At 37.9% G+C, this 19,688-nt stretch overlaps 1 protein-coding gene and 1 long non-coding RNA gene across 2 annotated transcripts in view; both read right to left on the bottom strand.

Annotated features, from left to right (window-relative positions):
* Positions 1–19,688, bottom strand: part of LOC115963765 (putative receptor-like protein kinase At4g00960) — a 46,043-nt gene that overhangs the window by 13,429 nt on the left and 12,926 nt on the right. The window lies entirely within an intron of this gene.
* Positions 15,857–18,384, bottom strand: LOC115963766. The gene is made up of 4 exons (XR_004085909.1): positions 17,472–18,384; positions 17,215–17,385; positions 16,618–17,092; positions 15,857–16,539 (listed from the first exon to the last, which is right to left on the bottom strand). It is a non-coding gene; the product is annotated as an uncharacterized LOC115963766 (long non-coding RNA).

The following is a 19,688-nucleotide window of genomic DNA, read 5'->3' on the forward strand; positions in this document are numbered from 1 at the left end:
CCCGGAGAAAGTTACTGATTTTAGACCTATAAGCCTGTGCAATGTGATCTATAAAACAATCAGTAAGGTGCTAGCTAATCGTCTTAAACCTATGCTTCACTCCATAATTTCAAAAACTCTGCTTTTATTGCAAATAGATTGATCTCAGATAATTTCTTAATTGCTTTTGAGTCCTTACACCATATGAAGACGAACTGCACAGGGAAGAATGGTCTTATGGCTATGAAGTTGGATATGATCAAAGCTTATGACAGGGTGGAATGGTCTTTTCTTGAGCAATTCCTTCTCAAATTGGGATTCCAAGAGTCTTGGGTGGAGTTGATAATGGAGTGCATTACTTCAGTTTCATATTCTATTCTTGTGAATGGTGAACCAATGGGTATGATCACACCGTCGAGGGGTTTGAGGCAGGGGGATCCTCTTTCTCCCTATTTATTCCTGTTTTGTGTGGAAGGGTTAAATGCTTTGTTAAGTGGTGTGGCATTACGAGGAGAAATTCATGGGTTTTCTATTTCCAGGAATGGACCCAAACTAACCCACTTATTTTTTGCCGATGATTGTATGATTTTTCCAGATCCACCTTCAAGGAATGTCATAAAATTCAGGAGTTACTTGGGTACTGGTGTAGTTACCCTTGTCTAAACACAACTATTTTCGAAGTTTGGCTGAGCAATAATGGCTTGAGCAATGAACAGGCAAATGGCTAACAGGAAGAGAAGTCTTGAACATACTTTTACCATGTTTTCCATAAAATTTTCGCAAGATTTCAGGTCAAGAAAGTTTCACATTGATATAGGCATTTTGTAGGATGCACATACCCTCTATGGTCCAGCGCACGCTTGATAAAAACACCTCACTAACGGGGTAATTGGAAAAGACTCAAAAGCCAGCATCACTTCCTTAGGCGTGTGGAATAAGCTGAAGAGAAAAGAGATATCTGGGTATACCATACGCCTAAAGTCACTGCCTAAGAAAAGGAGAGCTGAAGCAAAAAGAGACACACAGATTAGATCGTTTGGCACATGAAAAGAAAGTTGGGTCCTTAATTTGAGATTACGGACCAAAGTTGGGTCCCTAATTAGGACCACTCCACCTACAACTATAACTATGTAGGTGGAGTGGTCCTAACTTCCATCCCATTCAACACACCACATAGAATGGCATCTCGTGGAGTAATGCTGGAGACAATCGTTTTCAACTTCTACTACCACAAATAAACTCATAAACTCATGACTCATTCTCAAAAATAAAATAAAAAAATAAATAAACTCATGACTTTCTTCATAACTTTCTTACGTGGTAGACTTTGACTGGCTGCAGGATACTTTCACATGGACCTGCTAATTTTTTTTTCATCAATCATGATCAGCCACATGGAGAATTGTGGAAAATGTTGTGCATTTGTTTTTAGTTATTAGATTTTTTTTTTTTTTTTTTATCTTTTTCACAATACATTCACGACAAATCAAAGTTGCTAATTTATATAGGTTATAATTTATATTCACCACTAAAATTACTTTTTTACCCATCAATAACAACCTATGATCTAGATTTGTTGTGAAAATATTGTAGATATAGCATTTCTGATCTAATATCCGATCTAATATCCAAGCTTTTGGGAAGTATTCATTCTCAAGAAAAATATTAGATGAATTTTCATAAATTTATTTTCAAGGTGGATGTGATCCACTCCTCGTTTAACACTTTGATAATATGTTTTCAATTTTAAATATTGTGCTTTTAATTCTTTTCTATTTTTATTTTCCTAGATGATCTCATTTTTACATAGTACTAATATGCCTCCTTTGATTTAAAAAATATATATATTTTAGTGTAAAATGCAAATTACACCTCTAAAGTTTGGAAATCTTTGAATTTTACACTGAAGTTTTTGAATTTGAATTTTACTCTCTAAAATCATATTCTATTTGAATTTTGCTCTTTGAAGTTTCTGAATTTGAATTTCATTAAGCACCATATAAGCTTGCAATGCATGTTTAGTTCACTCAATAGAATGATGCCATGTCATTTTCATTAGACAAACTAAACACGCGTGACAAGCTCATGTGGCACTTAACAAAAAATATGGGCAAAAAGGCTGCTAACGCATACAGAATATAACTTCAATAGATAAAATTCAAATTCTAAAACTTCAGGGTGGAAAATTCAAAAACTCTCAAACTTTAAGGGTGTAATTTGTACTTTAGTCTATATTTTATTACTCATTAAAAATATAGTACGCACAATCCTAAATGTCATATCTCAATAACAAAATTTATTTTAAGAAGTAAAATTTAAGTATATGAATAAGTCAATAACCTATCATATTTTTCTTACTAAAATGGATATCCCTATAGAAATGTTTATCAAGAGTGAAAAAATTTAAAGCTAATATCAATTGTATTAAGCTTATTCTTCTCCAAAAAAAATTGTATTAAGCTTAAATACACTGTCAAGAGCGGCGTAAATAAACTACTCTGCTTTAATCAATAATAATAATAAATAATAAATAATAAAAACTACTTTCCTTTATTAGGGAAACTACGGTTCAAATCCATTTTTCCTTAAAAAAATTTAAAAGCTAATATTGATAGTATTAGCTTAAATACATAGTGATGGGTGGCATAAACTGCTCTATTATTTATTAGGAAATTAGAATTCATATTCCTCTTATGTCATTTTGTAACTTTATATATAAACTTAAATTTATATGCTTAGTAACTAGAGGTTTTGTAGTCTCTATAAGGGCGGCTTTAAACCGCCATAATAGGTTTTGAGTCTTTTGACCTTCCCGCACATTTTTTCAGAATTTTATATCAAATACAACAGTGCAGTCATCGACAATCGAATGAAAGATTGAAATAGAAAAATTAAAATTGGAGACGGAGAAGTGAGATGTAGATCATAATGTGGCTTGCTGTTTGCTTGAATAAGACTACAGCGAGAGAAAGAAAAAATAGATAAATTGCACCAACCTTTTTTGATATTGAACAAAATAATACTCCTTCCAAACTGCTGTATAAATGACACTAGTCGCTAACCCGTGCGATGCACGGGATAATTAAATACATATTTAATTAATCAACCTCACATTAAAAGAAAAGGCTAGTTAAATAAATATTTGAAAGTACGAAATTCCAAAATTAAATCATAAAGGAAAAAAAAAACATTCAAAATTTAAATTTGAAAAATCCAAAATACTAAATGAATAAAAAAATAAGTGAAATAAGGAACAAACCCTTTCTCATTCTGATTGAGGTGTTCTTTTGTCTTTGTATATAGCACTAAATTTTATGTTTTTGACTTTCTGTTATGCTTCTTGCATTTTCCCTTCCCTCTCTCAATTTTTCTTCATTCTTCTTCTTCAACGCTCCTATCCCAACATACTCTTCGTATCTCTTTCTTTCTCTTTCCTTGGGCTGCTGCCACTCGCTCTCTCTCTCTCTCTTTCTTCCCTTTTCTGAGTTGCAATCAAATAAACTAAAAGAGAGAGGTTGTAAATTAAAGAAAGCTTCACAAATCTTTTAACCAATAGCATAAAAGTGAAATAAGAAAGAGCAAGGGAATCAAACTTTTGAGGCTTACATCTATTCAATAAGAAAATTTTAAAAAGAAAACCAAAATTCCAAAGAACTTATCAGTAAAAATCATTACTCTTAACCAAAATTCTAAACGCTTATAGTTCTCTATTAACAAAATTATAACTCACAGTTTTAGTTGGGAGTTGCAATACAAATTCTCACTAACAGTACTTGCTGTAATTCAAAGATAACCCAAAAAAAATCAACTTATAGCAACTTATAACCATTTTGAGTAACTTTCTGCTGAGGTGAGTCTCCATCAGCTGCCAACAACAACAATTACCAATTTTAACTTACTTTCTATAATGTAATCTGCACTCAGTTACTTACTCAAAAGAGAAACTGAAATTAAATTCATTCCAAATAGTACAATCAGTGTTACCCATTAAAGTAGAGGATGTGTGTTCTCCAGGTTGATTCATCCACAATATCCTTCCACTTCCTAACAACACAAACAAATATAAACAAATTCAGCAAAAACCCCTTTATTCTTCACATCTAATTTTTACCAATCCAAAATAGGGGACTTTCACAAAACATATGTCAGCTTACAGTGATTTACAAACAATGTGAACTTTACATTAGAATCTCTGTTTTCCCCAAAAGAAAATACATTTTTTCTAAGCACAACTCATTTTGGCATAAAAGTAAACCACAATCAAGTGAACAAATAAGAAGTTCTCAAAGCTTTAAATCAAGGCAATTAAAAACTAAAAACAGAGTTCATAAAATTTCATGTCCCAAATCAATGAAATCATTTCATTAAGCAAAACATTGAAGCCAACCACACAAACACAGAAACCTAGTCACAGAATACAAAACCGACAGAATAATATGAAACACGTAGCATTAATTTCAGCGAAGCTTAAATACATACATATTATGTACACATATACACACAAACAGAACACAAATATACATACAGATCAAACAGAATCAAAAGCAAAATCAACTCTACAGATCAAATGAGTAGTGAAGACCAATACCAGAAATCCAATCCAGAGGAAGAAGAAGAAGACGTGGAAGCTCTAAAAAAAAAAAACTTAAATTAAGACAAAAGAGAAAGAGGAAAGGAAGCGTCATGCCTCCAAGCCAAAGCCCTTTTTTCAGTTTGGCTCAGGAATTTTGTCAAACACTTCGAGGTTGAAGGGTTGGGATTCTATTCTCTTCAGCCACACCCTCAAGTGGGGTTGTTCTGCCTCGGGGTGTTGGGGCTTCTTTGATTTCAACCAAAATACAGTCATGTATAAGCATATATTCTCAAAACCAAACTCAAATTTCTCTACAAACTCACCCCAAACTCAAATTAGATTTTCTCTACAAACTCACCCCAAACTCAAATTAGATACCAAAAATAAAAATAAAAATTCGATAGGGGTAGAACCCAACAACAAACCCGGTGGTAGAAACCCAAGTGTCGACAGTGTTGTGGGAGAGAAGAACTGAGGGTGGGAGAGAAGTAGCACTGACAAATGTAGAGCTGGAGAAGGGTGGTGCCGGAGAAGGTGGAACCGTTGAGTTGTGGGAGAGAAGGGCTGATGGTGGCCTGCGTTTTAGACTGAAGGTGGAGCCGTTGAGCTGCATTTTGCGTGTGGGGGAACGGCAGTCTGCGTTTTGGAGGAAGGAGAAGGCAGAGGAAGGAAAAGGTTGCGTATGGGGGAATGGCAGAGCAGTTTATAGGGTTTTAGAAAAGTATTTTGCGTTTATGTTTTTATTTTTGGTTTTAGAATTTATATTTATTTTTTTGGGTTTATGGTTTTTTTTTTTTTAAATATTGTGCTGATGTGGAAAATTGTAGGAGGTTTAAAAGCTTCGGTTTTATATATATATATTGATTACCCCTTGGGGTTATTATAAATGTAACAAATAAACTCATGCCCTCTCATAGTATTAATTACTTACCTAAGGGAATATTTATTTTTTAAATATCACTCATTTGTACAAACCATTTGAGGTTAAATTTTATTTAGAGAAAATTACAATTTACCATTAGTACCCTAAACTATACCCTAAATTACACTTTGCACCCTAAACTTTTTGAATGCACGTTTTGCACCTTAAACTATGACCTTTGTTACATTTTGCACTTCGACATTAAGTTTGCCATTAACTTGAATGGAAATCTAAAGTTTAGAGTGTAAAGTGTAATCAAGAGTATATTTTAGGGTGGTAAAGGTAAACTGTAATTTTCCCTAAATAAAATTTAACCTCAAATGGTTTGTACAAATGAGTGATATTTAAAAAATAAATATTCCCTTAGGTAAGGTTTAGGGTGGTAATCAAGAGTATAGTTTATGGTGGTAAAATATAATTTCTTCTTTGTTTTGAAGGGATTGAGAAAATGGGCAATTGAGTCTTTTTACATGATGTGATACTTTTTCATCTAAGTTAATGGCAAACTAAACGTTGAGATGCAAAGTGTAACAATGATTATAGTTTAGGGTGCAAAATGTGCATTCGAAAAGTTTAGGAAAAATTCCACTTTACCTTTAACACCCTAAACTATACCCTAGATTACACTTTGCACCCTAAACTTTTTGAATGCACGTTTTGCACCATAAACTATGACATTTGTTACGCTTTGCACCCCGACGTTAAGTTTGCCATTAATTTGAATGGAAATCTAAAGTTTAGGATACAAAGTGTAATCAAGAGAATAGTTTAGGGTAGAGATGGCCATACCCAATGGGTAATGGATATCCAACCCTACCCGATCCAATTATTCTAGGTAATACCCAATTCTTAATGGGTAGAAGGTAATTGGGTAGAGTTTGGATAGTACCCAAATATTTTGGGTAAAGTTTGGATATTACCCATTATTACCCATTTAACTAATTAAATCTAACTCAAACCCAACTCAATCAAATTATTATGGGTAAACCTCAACCCACCCAATTAGCCAATAATCAAAATTACCAAATTGCCCCTAAAACTTGAAAATGACCAAAGTATTCCTAAAATCCTCTAAAATTGTCGAAATGCACCCTAAACCTAAAAACTGACTGAAATACCCCCGAAACCTTAAAATTACCAAAAATACCCCCTAAACCTATAAAATTACCAAAAATATCCCTAAAACCTAAAAAAAAAGACAAAAATGTCCCTGAAAAGGAAAAAATGACCAAAATGCCCCTGAAAACTAAAACTGACCAAAATACCCCCTAAACTTAAAAACTGACCCAAAGACTACCAAAACCTAGAAAAAGACCAAAATACCCTCCAAAGCCTAAAAAGTACCAAAATACCCTCTAAACCTAAAAAATGACCAAAATACCACACGAAAACTTAAAATTTCCAAAATACACTCTAAACCTAAAAAGTGGCCGAAATACCCCTAAAACCTAAAAATTACCAAAAACCTAAAAAATGAAGGAAATACTCTTGAAACCTATAAAATTACCAAAATACCCCGAAACCTATAAAATGACAAAAATGCCCCTAAAACCTATAAGATGATAAAAATGCACCTAAACCTACAAAATTACTAAAATAACCTCGAAACCTAAAGATCCTAAAACCCAAAAAAAAATGACCGAAATACCCCCAAAGCTTAAAAAATAACCAAAATACCCCCTGAAACCTAAAAAATGTCCAAAATACCCCTGAAACCTTAAAATTGCCAAAATACCTCCAAAACCTACAAATTACCAAAATACCTCCAAAACCTACAAAATTACCAAAATAGCCACAAAATATAAAAAATTACCGAAATACCTCTAAAACCTAAAAAATGACCAAAATAACCCTAAAACCTAAAAAATTACTAAAATTCCCTCAAAACCTACAAAATGATTGAAATATTCTCAGAACATTTAATTTGACAAAAATAGACTCGAAACATCCAAAATACCCCAAACCTCTATTTTGGTAATTTTAGAGGTTACAAATGTATTTTGGTCATCTTATAGGTTTAGGGGCATTTTGGACACTTTAAAGGTTTCAAGGGTATTTTGGTCATTTTAGATATTTTCAAGGGGTATTTGGTTGTTTTAGAGGTTTAGGGCTATTTTGGTCGATTTATAGGTTTCAGAGTATTTTTGATAGTTTAAGAGTTCTGGGGTTATTTTTGGTCATTTTAGAGGTTTTAGGTGTATCTAGTTATTTTAAAGGTTTAAGGCTATTTTGGTCATTTTATAGTATTAAAGGTATTTTAGACTTTTTTTTTTTTTTTACACGTTTAGGGTGTATTTTTATCATCATATAGGTTTTAGGTGCATTTTTGTTATTTCATAGATTTCGGGGGTATTTTGGTCATTTTATAGGTTTCGGGGGTATTTTTGTTATTTTTAGGTTTGCAGGGTATTTTGGTCAATTTTTAGGTTTCGGGGGTATTTTGGTAAGTTTTAAGGGTATTTCAGTAAGTTTATAGGTTTCGGTGATATTTTGGTCATTTTTTAGGTTTAGGGGGCATTTCGATCATTTCTTAGGTTTTGGAGGTATTTTGGTATTTTTGAAGTTTCGGGGGTATTTCGGTCAAATTTCAAGTTTCGAGGGTATTTCGATCATTTTTAGGGTTTAGGGGATATTTTGGTAATTTTTTGGTTTTATGAGTGCTTTGGTTATTTTTTAGGTTTTGTGAGTACTTTGGTCATTTTTTAGGTTTAGGGGGTATTTTAGTAATTTGAAGTGGTTTTTGAGCATATCTGGTGATTTTGGGGGTATTTTGGTCATTTTAATGGTTTTTGAGCATAACTGGTGATTTTATAGATATTAGGGGTATTTTGGTCATTTTAGAGGTTTCATGGGCATTTTGCTCATTTTAGAGATTTTGATGATATTTTGGTCTTTTTAGTGGTGATGGGACTTCTTAGTGGTGATGCGATAGGGATAGTGAAAATCACATCTCATGTTGGTCCATATGGCTCGTCCATGAGCCTTGAGCCAAATGTTCAAGTAGACCATCTAAGCAAAGGAGTCGTCCACGGGCAAAGCACATGGACGATTCGCATAACACCGTGTGTGAACAAAAGAGTCGTCCATGCACAAAGCGCATGGATGACCACATGACACTTAGAAATCCTCAGCTATATATTCACTCTCGTGTGTGGAAGATTCAAGCCACAAAATCTTGGAGCGGTTACCAAAGCCATATTCATCGCCACAGATTCCTCCTAAGTACGTAACTTCCATCAGTGAAAATCACATCTCATGTTGGTCCATATGGCTCGTCCATGAGCCTTGAGCCAAATGTTCAAGTAGACCATCTAAGCAAAGGAGTCGTCCACGGGCAAAGCACATGGACGATTCGCATAACACCGTGTGTGAACAAAAGAGTCGTCCATGCACAAAGCACATGGACGACCACATGACACTTAGAAATCCTCAGCTACATATTCACTCTCGTGTGTGGAAGATTCAAGCCACAAAATCTTGGAGCGGTTACCAAAGCCATATTCATCGCCACAGATTCCTCCTAAGTACGTAACTTCCATCTCGTGTGTGGAAGATTCAAGCCACAAAATCTTGGAGTGGTTACCAAAGCCATATTCATCGCCATAGATTCCTCCTAAGTACGTAACTTCCATCAGCGGTTGCAATTCCTATAGCCATTGAGGAAGTTATGTCTAGACTCACTAATTTCCACGAATCTTGGGGAAGTTACTAAGCCAATAACTGCTCCAAGATTCTCTATATAAGGACCGATTTGAATTAAGAGAAATTAACCTTCATTGATAATCTAGCACATTTTTAAATAATTTTCTTAAACTGTTTAGAATTTCAATTTGGGAAGCACGGGTGTAGCAATCTAGTTGCCGCACCAATGTTGGACTTTTGGGGACGCAACATGCAGCCAGGACACGGCTGCACGCGCATCCCCAACGAACCTTTTTTTTTTTAAAAAAAAAAAAAAAGCCAGCAGTTTCTACCTTCTTCTCTCTTTCTTCAATCCCAAGGTGCCCACATTTATGTTAAAAAACCATACACTTTACAATCTGCTACCACCTATTTTTTTCACAACTTCCAAGTATGTGCATAAATATTTTATATAAAAAATATTTCTTGTGAGAAACTAACTTAGCCATCGGAGGGTGTTTGGCCAGTCCACTCTGGTTCCCTTTTGATTGTGTGTTCATCATTGTAGGCATTCCACAACCACTAGTAGCCCATCGAAGCCAGAGCATTCAGCCTACTGATCTTGTACAGTATCAGTTGGCGCTGTCTGTGGGTAAGCGATTTGTATTTTTGCAATTTTCCTTTCTAGGACAAAAGGTTGAATGGTTCAAACCAGATCAAGGGCTACCAGCCCGGGCCATTAGGAGAGTAGGGATGCTTCAAGCAATCCCCATCGCGATCATCAATCAGCCCTAGTGATGCAACAGCCCTCTATTCAACACATGCAATCTATGGCAGTCGCCATGGCGGAGTTAACCCATCAGAATCAAGAACTAACCAGGGAGATTAATTTGAGGAAGCAACATTATGAGACGTACACTAAAGGTCAAGCCCAAAATCAAGAAGGTAAGGGAAACACTGAGCCTGAAAGCCAATCAAGGGGTACCACATCAAGAAGGGTGCCACATTTGGAGAAGAAAATGGACCAGATGAGGAAGGTTATCGCAGAGATGAAGGAGAACATGAGGAGGGCAAATCCAGTAGAGGATCTAGTCCACCGAACAGATTCCCCTTTCACGGCTTCCATCAACGGACACCCCTTACCACCGAAGTTCAAGATGCCTTCATTGGATTCATACGATGGAGCACGTGACCCATTTGATCATATTGCTACTTTCAAGACTACCATGCACCTTCAAGGAGTCCCAGATGAGATTATGTGTAGAGCCTTCCCTACCACTCTCAAAAGATCGACATGAGTGTGGTTTAGCAAAATACCTCCGAACACAGTGAGTTCTTTTAAAGAATTAAGTAAGTTATTTGTCAATAATTTCATTGGAGGGCAAAGGCACAAACATTCTTCATCCAACCTGTTAACCATAGAATAAGGGGAGAATGAAAGCCTGCGCTCCTTCATCACTCATTTTAACAAGGAAGCCCTGACCATGGACGAGGTAGATGACAAGCTACTCTTAGTGGCCTTCCATAATGGGGTTAATTTGGATTTTTTCATCCACAAGCTTTATGAGAAGGAGCCTCAATCCATGGCCAAACTCGACCATTTATGCTGAAGACGCAATCATAGCTAAGAAGAGGAAGAGAGCTGAAAGGGTGGAAGCAAACCCCGTGCGACACTCTGAGCAAGGTCCTCATCCAAAGAAAGGATGAACGAAAGATAAGAAGGACCGTGATAATAGGAAGACAGGCCCCTCAGCAAGGAATCAGAATTATACGCCCTTAAATGCCCCACTCGATTAAGTGCTTATGCAGATCATAGATGATCCATCCTTGAAGTGGCCAGAGAAGATGAAAGGAGATCCTCACAAGGGCAATAAGAATAAATACTATCGCTTCCATAGAGATCATAGGCATGACACGGACGAGTGTTATGACTTGAAACAGTAGATTGAGAATCTCATTAGACAAGGAAAGTTAAGGCATTTCATTGGAAGGGATCATAAAGATGAGAAGTTGAAAGGAAAGATGGAAGAATCATCACAGCCCCCACTTGGAGAGATAAGGGTTATCATAGGAGGGACTTTAGTAGGACGATCTTTTAAGTCAAAGAAGACATATCTCAAAGTGGTGCAAAACGTCCAACTCTCTGGACGATCACCGAGAACAAAAGGGACCGACGAGTCAACTATCTCATTCACTGATGAGGAAGCTGAAAGGATCCATCATCCACATGACGTGCCATTGTCATCACTTTACTCATTGCAGATTATACAATCAGGAGAGTGTTGGTGGATAACGGAAGCTCAGCAGACATATTGTATTGCCCTGCCTTCCAACAGATGAGGCTTAGGCGAGATCAACTTCATCCAGTGTGTTCACCATTGATAGGGTTTGGAGGAATAAAGGTGCAGCCTGTGGGCACCATTACGTTACCTGTAGTGGTGGGATCATACCCACAGTAGATAACTAAGGAAGTCAATTTCCTCGTGGTGGATTGTTCATCCTCATACAATGCTATTATTGGAAGACCAACTCTGAACAGTTAGAAGGCAGTAACATCTACCTACCATCTATCAGTCAAATTCCCTACAGAGTACGGGATAGGACACACACAAGGAGATCAGTTGGCAACTAGAGAATGTTATTTAGCCATGATGTCTTTGGACGAGCAGGTGCAGACAATGAGTATTGAGGAGAGAAGGGTTGTTGCAGAACCCACTAAAGTACTAGAAGATGTTCTTTTGCAAGAAGATGATCCTAAAAAATTCACCAGAATTGGAACAAGTATGAAGGAGAAAGTGAAAAAAGACCTCATCTAGTTCCTGAGGAAGAGTATTGATGTTTTTACGTGGAGTCATGACGACATGCCAGGAATCAATCCAAGTGTAATTACTCATCGATTGAATGTGTACCCCTCTTCTAAGCCTGTTCGTCAGAAGAAGAGGGTGTTTGCTCCTGGACGAGATAAGGCAATCAAGGAAGAGGTTCAGAAGCTGATCACAGCACAGTTTATCCGAGAAGTCTATTACCCAGATTGGTTAGCTAATGTGGTGATGGTGAAAAAAGCAAATGGCAAGTGGAGAATGTGCGTAGACTTCACTGACTTGAACAAGGCTTGCCCTAAGGATAGTTATCCTTTGCCATGCATTGATTAATTCATGGATTCTACGGCTAGCCATCAGTTGTTGAGCTTCATGGACACTTTCTCAGGATATAATTAGATAAAGATGGACGAGTCTGACTAGGAAAAGACCTCCTTTATCACCAGTCAAGGTTTGTTTTGTTATAAGGTGATGCCTTTCAGTCTAAAGAACACAGGAGCAACTTATCAAAGGTTGGTGAATCACATATTCCGTCCACAAATAGGACGGAAAGTGGAGGTGTACGTTGACGACATGCTTGTGAAGAGCTTAGACGAGGGAAGCCATTTGGACGATCTACAGGAATCCTTTGAAACACTTAGGCGATATAAGATGAAACTGAACCCAAGTAAAATGCGCATTCGGAGTATCGTTAGGAAAGTTTCTGGGATTTATGGTTTCACAAAGGAGAATTGAAGCAAACCCAGACAAGATCCAAGCCATTTTGAACATGGAACCACCAAAGAATATCAAGGAAGTCCAGTCCCTCACTGGGCGAGTTGTTGCTTTGAACAGGTTTGTATCAAAAGCCACAGACAAGTGTTTACCCTTCTTCAAAGTCCTTAGGAAGGCATTCGAATGGACGGACGAGTGTCAAAAGGTCTTCCAAGACCTAAAGAACTATCTTACCACGGCTCCATTATTAAGTCCGTCCGTGCAAGGAGAGGAACTATATCTGTACTTAGCAGTGTCCCCACATGCCGTGAGTTCAGCGCAGATCAGGGAAGAAGGAAAGGTGTAAAAGCCTGTGTATTACACTAACCGAGCACTTAGAGGAGCAGAAGGAAGGTAACCACTGATAGAGAAGTTAGCTTTTGCACTAATAACAGCTTCTAGGAAGTTAAGACATTACTTCCACGTTCATGTCATCTATGTCATGACGGACCATCCGTTCAAGAAGGCAATGAACAAATTGGAAGCTGTAGGTCGACTTATTCAATAGGCAGTCGAGCTTAGTGAATTTGACATTCGGTACCAACCGATAAATGCAATAAAGGCCCAAGCCCTGGCAGATTTCATTGCAGAGTTCACTCCAAGTTATGAGGACTTAGGCAGAAGAGAAGACAATAAAAAATGGGTTGTCCATGTAGATGGATCGTCTACACTGCATGCTGGAGGTATAGGAATTGTTTTGCAGTCACCAGAAGGAGACAAATTAAAGCACAAGGTTCACTTGCAATACCAAACAACTAACAATGAAGTGGAGTATGAAGCCCTTCTTAAAGCGTTGGAGTTGGCCAAAGCTGTCAAAGCAGACTCAATACTCGTCTTGGGAGACTCTCAGTTGGTTATAGGCCAAGTAAATGGGACATGTGAAGCCAAGGAAGACAAAATGAAGAGATATTTAAAGAATGTGGTACGCCTTATGAAGAAATTCAAAGAAGCTGATTTCATTCAAATCCCAAGGGAAGAGAACGTAGAAGCAGACACTCTAGCAAAGGAAGCCTCCGTAAATGAAGCAATTAACGAGTTTGATGAAATACAATACATGCCAAGCATAGACCTACCAGAAATGTTGCATATAGAAGGTGAGGAAAATTGGATGACACCGATAGTATCATACCTGAAGGACGGAAAGCTTCCAGTAGGGAAGGACAAAACTAGAAAGCTCAGGGTTAAGTCAGCCAGGTACATCCTTATAGACGAAGTGCTATACAAAAGAGGTTTCTCCCAACATTATCTAAGGTCTTTAGCTCCAGACGAGCGAATTACTTACTGAGAGAAGTTCATGAAGAAGCATGTGGTAACCACTCAGAAGCCAGATCACTTGTCCACAAGGTCGTCCGAGCAGGATGCTACTGGCCAATAATCCAAGCTGATGCTAAGGCATATGTTAAGGTATGTAATCAATGTCAACGTTTCAGTAATATTCCTAGACAGCCATCAGAGTATCTTACCCCAATGATGGCCCCTTGGCCTTTTACACAATGGGGTTTAGATATCTTAGGCCCTTTTCCAACTGGGACTAGACAGATGAAGTTTTTAGTGCTAGGAATAGATTATTTCACTAAATGGGTAAAAGCTGAACCCTTAGCGAAGATTACACAACAGAATGTCAAAAACTTTGTTTGGAAAAGCATTGTATGTAAATTCAATATACCTAGGGTGCTAGTGTCTGACAATGGACGACAGTTCGACAACACACCTTTCAAAGAATTTTGTGAACAACTTGGAATCAAAAACCATTACTCCTCACCCTCCCACCCACAGGCCAATGGCCAGGTAGCAGTGGCAAACCGATCCTTGTTAAAGATCATCAAAACTCGGCTTGAAGGGACAAAAGGAGTATGGCCGGATGAGTTACCAGGTGTTTTGTGGGCTTACAAAATGACAAGGGAAACTCCTTTTAAACTTGCCTATGGAAGTGAGGCAGTCATACCAGTAAAGGTGCACATGGCCAACCACAGGGTAAAGAAGTATCAAGTTAAAGAAAATAAAGAATAGCTCTGTCTTAACCTTGACCTTATGGACGAGGTGAGGATGGACGCAGAACAAAGAACAGCAAGGTACAAAAATCTTATGGCAAGGCAATATGATGCCATGGTGAAACCTAGGCGCTTCAACATTGGGGATCTTGTCCTGAAGAGGGTTACCTTGGCAACAAGAAACCCGGCCTACAGGAAACTGGGGCCAAATTGAGAAGGACCTTATAGGGTTATCAACTGCAAGAGGCAAGGATCCTACTATTTGGAAGCTTTGGATGGACGGAGGCTAGAACACCCTTGGAATGTTGAGCACCTAAGGAAATACTATCAATAAATACTAACCTTGGACAAAAGTGGTCACGGACGAGATTTATGGACAAGTGGAATATTGTATTCTCGTGTTTGTTTGTTTACTACTACTGTGTGTTTTAAATATTTTAATAATCTCCTAGAAAGTACATTAGTGTTTAACTTTTTTGCTATTCATGGACGAGTTTATGTGTAAGTATTTTTAATTCCCTAAAGGCACTAGCTTTCAAGCATGTGCCATGACTGTGGACGAATGTTTACATAGTATGGATTTCCAAATATATATATGATGTATTTCAAAGTATATGCATAATTGTGTGGGAATCCTTCATTTGTGCAATTTCATTCGAAATAATCCACAGGAGGCAAACAACCAAAGACGAATGAAATCCTTGGACGCAAGGATAAGTCATCTATAAGCTTTCCTTAAAGAAAGGATAAAGCAACAGAATAAACCTAAGGTATGTCCGTCTAAAACTTAAGACGAGATGAAACCAAAGGAATGATCGTCTAAACTATGGACGAATAAAAGTTGTGTAAAAACACAAGCCTATAGACAAATCTAACCAGCCTAACAATCCAGTGTAAGGACGAGTATTTGCTGGAAACGATTTAGCTAAAGACGAGGAGATGATCGTCCCAAATTTGAATAACAAATAAAGCTAGCCAAGAGGAACGTCATTCATAGACGAGCTGCACTTAATAGCGAACATGAAGGATTCATTTTACTCTATTTTGGTGATGTAAGAAGAAATTCACCCATATAATCAAGACGAGGTAAAATGATTTCCTAAGTGGACGAACCACACAGCCATAGAAGTGGTATGGACAATGTAAATAAAGTTCATACATAAAGCTTTAAACGTATTCAAACATAATGGAAGGCGAAAATGGAAAACATTCATTCATTCATAGAATTTAAAGAAGGGTGGACGACCAATGTTCCAAAAACCCTTAAGTTATGCAAAGATAATATAACTGATTGTATATAAGGCTCGTCCATAAACTTAGACGAGATAATTGTACTTGAGTAAACTTGAATGAGCCACTAGGGGCAAACTTGGGATCGTCCTGGGTCACTTCGTTATTAGCATCGTCCATTATGTTGATGTCCTTAGAACTCGTCTGCAATAAGGAGCTTTCAGTAGCAAGGGGAAGCTTGAAAGAATCAAAGTCCAAATCAGGAAATGTTTCCTTAGCATCAGCGCAGAAGCCTTCATAGCCAACTGCATAGTGACTTTCTAAACGATTCTTGTACTCATCAGACTTCTTGAAGGCTGCTATGGCTTCCCCACATGCTTTCTCTAAGGACGAGACAAATTCAGAAACTTGTCCCTCGAGATAGACGATGCAAGTATCTTTTTCGATGTTATTAGTTTTAAGCTCTTCCACCTCGTTTTTCAGCTTTGTCTCACTTCCTTGCAGACGATTGAAATCTTTAGTCAACCTAAGCACCTCCCCCCTTTTTAGCAGAATTTCATTGTTCAGCTCCTTAACCTTATCCTTAGCGGTCTTAGCCTCTGAAGCAAGCTCTTTAGCCGGGCAGGTTACTGTGTAAAATTTTAACATAGCCTGTATATGGACGAAGGGAAGTTAGACATTTTAATTAAAAATTTGAATGAAAACACATGAGAACGAGTGAAACACTACCTTAAAGAGGTCATGGATACTAGAGCATTCAAACCTTTTCACTGACGTATTGTAGCATTCATTGACTTCATTGTCAATGACGATTCCTTTGAATGTCCTCCATACGTAGCTCTCGTCCAGCACCAGGTTAGAAGGACGCTCAGATGAGTCTTGCGAGGAGTCTTGGCTGGACGGGGAGTAGGATCAATATAGGCGGGATGGATTGTTTGGACAGGCTCCATATCAACAGGAGGGTCATCCAGGTTTATCGTCAGAGGTGTGAACTTGGGAACATTGGGAAGAGAAGCCTTGCCAGGTTTTTGTTTCTTAGGACCTTGACGACTTGGAAGGTCATCCAGGTCCACAACACTGGATATAGACTTAGACTTTCTCTTCCCTATCTGGACGGAAGTTTTCTGAACGACTAGTGGTGCAGTGGCATCCTCGTCCCCATTAGTTATGGTTTTTTCCTTATTCTCCCTCATTGTAGTTATTCCTGCGACGAGGAAAATCAAGTTAAAAAAAAAAAAAAAAAAAAAAAAAAAAAAAAAAAAAAAAAAAAAGGAAGAAGAAGAAGAAAGAAAAGAAAAAGAAAGAAGAAGAAGAAATGATGCTTACTTTGACAAGTGGTTTCCTCATGACCAAGATTCTCAGAAGTAGGTACTAGGCCAAGTCCCCACATAGCTAGACGACTGAAAGTCACTAGATCATGAAAAGTTCTCCCAAGGAAGGCACGTACTTGGTCAATTCAATCCAAGTAAAATTTGTCTAAGCATGGACGAACAACAGCTGCATCAATAAAGAAAAAAGGTTAGACGACTGAATGTTTGAAAATATGTAAAGAGAAATGAAATAAAAATGGAAAGGAAACATACCCTCAGGACGAAGGCAACCTAGAGGGCTGGTAAAAGGTGGGAAGGGAGCATTACCCACATCTATTGGGTCGCCAGACCAATCTCCGGAAATAATAAAATATTTTATTTTCCAGAGCTTGTCAGATGAGCTATGGCCCTTTATTAAACTATAGTAAGAGCCCCTGGATGAGAACTGGTAAAAAGCAGCAGACTTCTTTATCTCAAATGGCTTATAATAGTAAAGGAACTCGTCCACTATGATAGGACAATCCCCTTCCAATGTCTCACGCCACAGCACTTGCATGGCAACTACCGTCCTCCATCCATTGGGGTTAAGCTAGTTAGGTCCAATACCCAACCTATGGAGAAGACCTCGATAAAAAGAATTTAGAGGAAACCTAAGGCCAGCTAAGAGATAGGAGGTGTATACTCCTAAACCAAAAGAAGGAGAACAACACCATTCTCCTTCCATGGGTAGACGAGGCTTAAGCTCTTTTGGGATCTGATATCTATCTACAAGGGTTTTCAACTTTGTAGCATCTAAAATGGATGCTACTTTAGGGGCACAACTATAAATAATATTTTCTTCCTCCTCCTCGTCTTGAGGAGGGCTAGGTGGCTGTCTGGACGAGCTAGCCCTAGATCCAAAAGCCAACCTACGTTGTAATTCCTAGAATTCCTCCAAGGGAATACCAGGGACCCCAAATGAATAGTACTCATCTGAAGAATTACTACTGGCTGCACTACTTTCACTACCCTTATAACTACCCTCACTCCCAGAAGAAACCTCCTGGTACTCATCTATCTCCTTCTTTAAACTACTACTAGACGAAGACATGATTGAAACGAAGAAAGATTAAGACGAAAACCTAAGAGAAGAGGAAATACCTAACAGAACTAGGAAGAGGGCTAGACGAGGCTCTTGGACGAGATAGCAAAGAATTTTGAGACTTGTGAGGTGCAAGAGACGGAATGCACCTATTTATAGGGCCTAGAAATGGGGTCAACGAAGCGACGCCAACCATTCAGAAAAAGACACATGGAAACCTTTTGACAAATGCAATCTACTTAACAGGTCAACCAACGAAGTCATGACACGTGGCCCAAACTAAAAAAAAAAAAAAAATTGTTAGAACCACAAAGCTATGCATTAAATCCGAATAATGTCTTTGGACAACCATTGGACGAAGGGGCAACTAATGGGATAGGGACAGTGAAAATCACATCTCATGTTCGTCCAAATGGCTCGTCCATGAGCCTTGAACCAAATGTTCAAGTAGACCGTCTGAGCAAAGGAGTCGTCCACAGGCAAAGCACATGGACGATTCGCATAACACCGTGTGTGAACAAAAGAGTCATCCATGCACAAAGCGCATGGATGACCATATGAAACTTAGAAATCCTCAGGTGTAGATTCACTCACGTGTGTGGAAGATTCGAGCCACAAAATCTTGGAGCGGTTACCAAAGCCATATTCATCGCCACAAATTCCTCCTAAATACGTAACTTCCATCAACGGTTGCAATTCCTATAGATGTTGAGGAAGTTATGTCTGGACTCACTAATTTCCACGAATCTTGGGGAAGTTACTAAGCCAATAACTGCTTCAAGATTCTCTATATAAGGACTAGTCTGAATCAGATCAAGGTAAGTGTGTGTTTTCTGAGATTATACATTCGATAAAGTTGGAATTCCATTTCTTGTGAGAAACTAACTTAGCCAACGGAGGGTGTTTGGCCGGTCCACTTCGGTCCCCTTTTGATTTTGTGTTCATCATTGTAGGCCTTCCACAACCACTAGTAGCCCCCCGAAGTCGGAGCATTCAGCCTACTGATCTTGTGCAGTATCAAGTGGTTTTTGAGCATATTTGATGATTTTATAGACATTGGGTTTGGATAGGGTATGGATATCTATGGGTAAACAAACCGGCTAACAATTGGGTATAGATACTAATTGAGTAAAGTAATTGGGTATCCATGGATAAATTAATTTGGTTGGATATGGGTATACCCTACCCATGGTCATCCCTAGTTTAGAGTAGTAAAATGTAATTTCTTCTTTGTTTTTAAAGGATTGAGAAAATAGGCAATTGAGTCTTTTCACATGATGTCATACTTTTTCATCCAAGTTAATGGCAAACTTAACATTGTGGTGCAAAGTATAATAATGGTCATAGTTTAGAGTGCAAAATGTACATTCGAAAAGTTTATGGTGCAAAGTGTAATCTGGAGTATAGTT

Source organism: Quercus lobata, chromosome 10 (assembly GCF_001633185.2).
Source record: "Quercus lobata isolate SW786 chromosome 10, ValleyOak3.0 Primary Assembly, whole genome shotgun sequence".
Classification (NCBI taxonomy): Eukaryota; Viridiplantae; Streptophyta; class Magnoliopsida; order Fagales; family Fagaceae; genus Quercus; species Quercus lobata.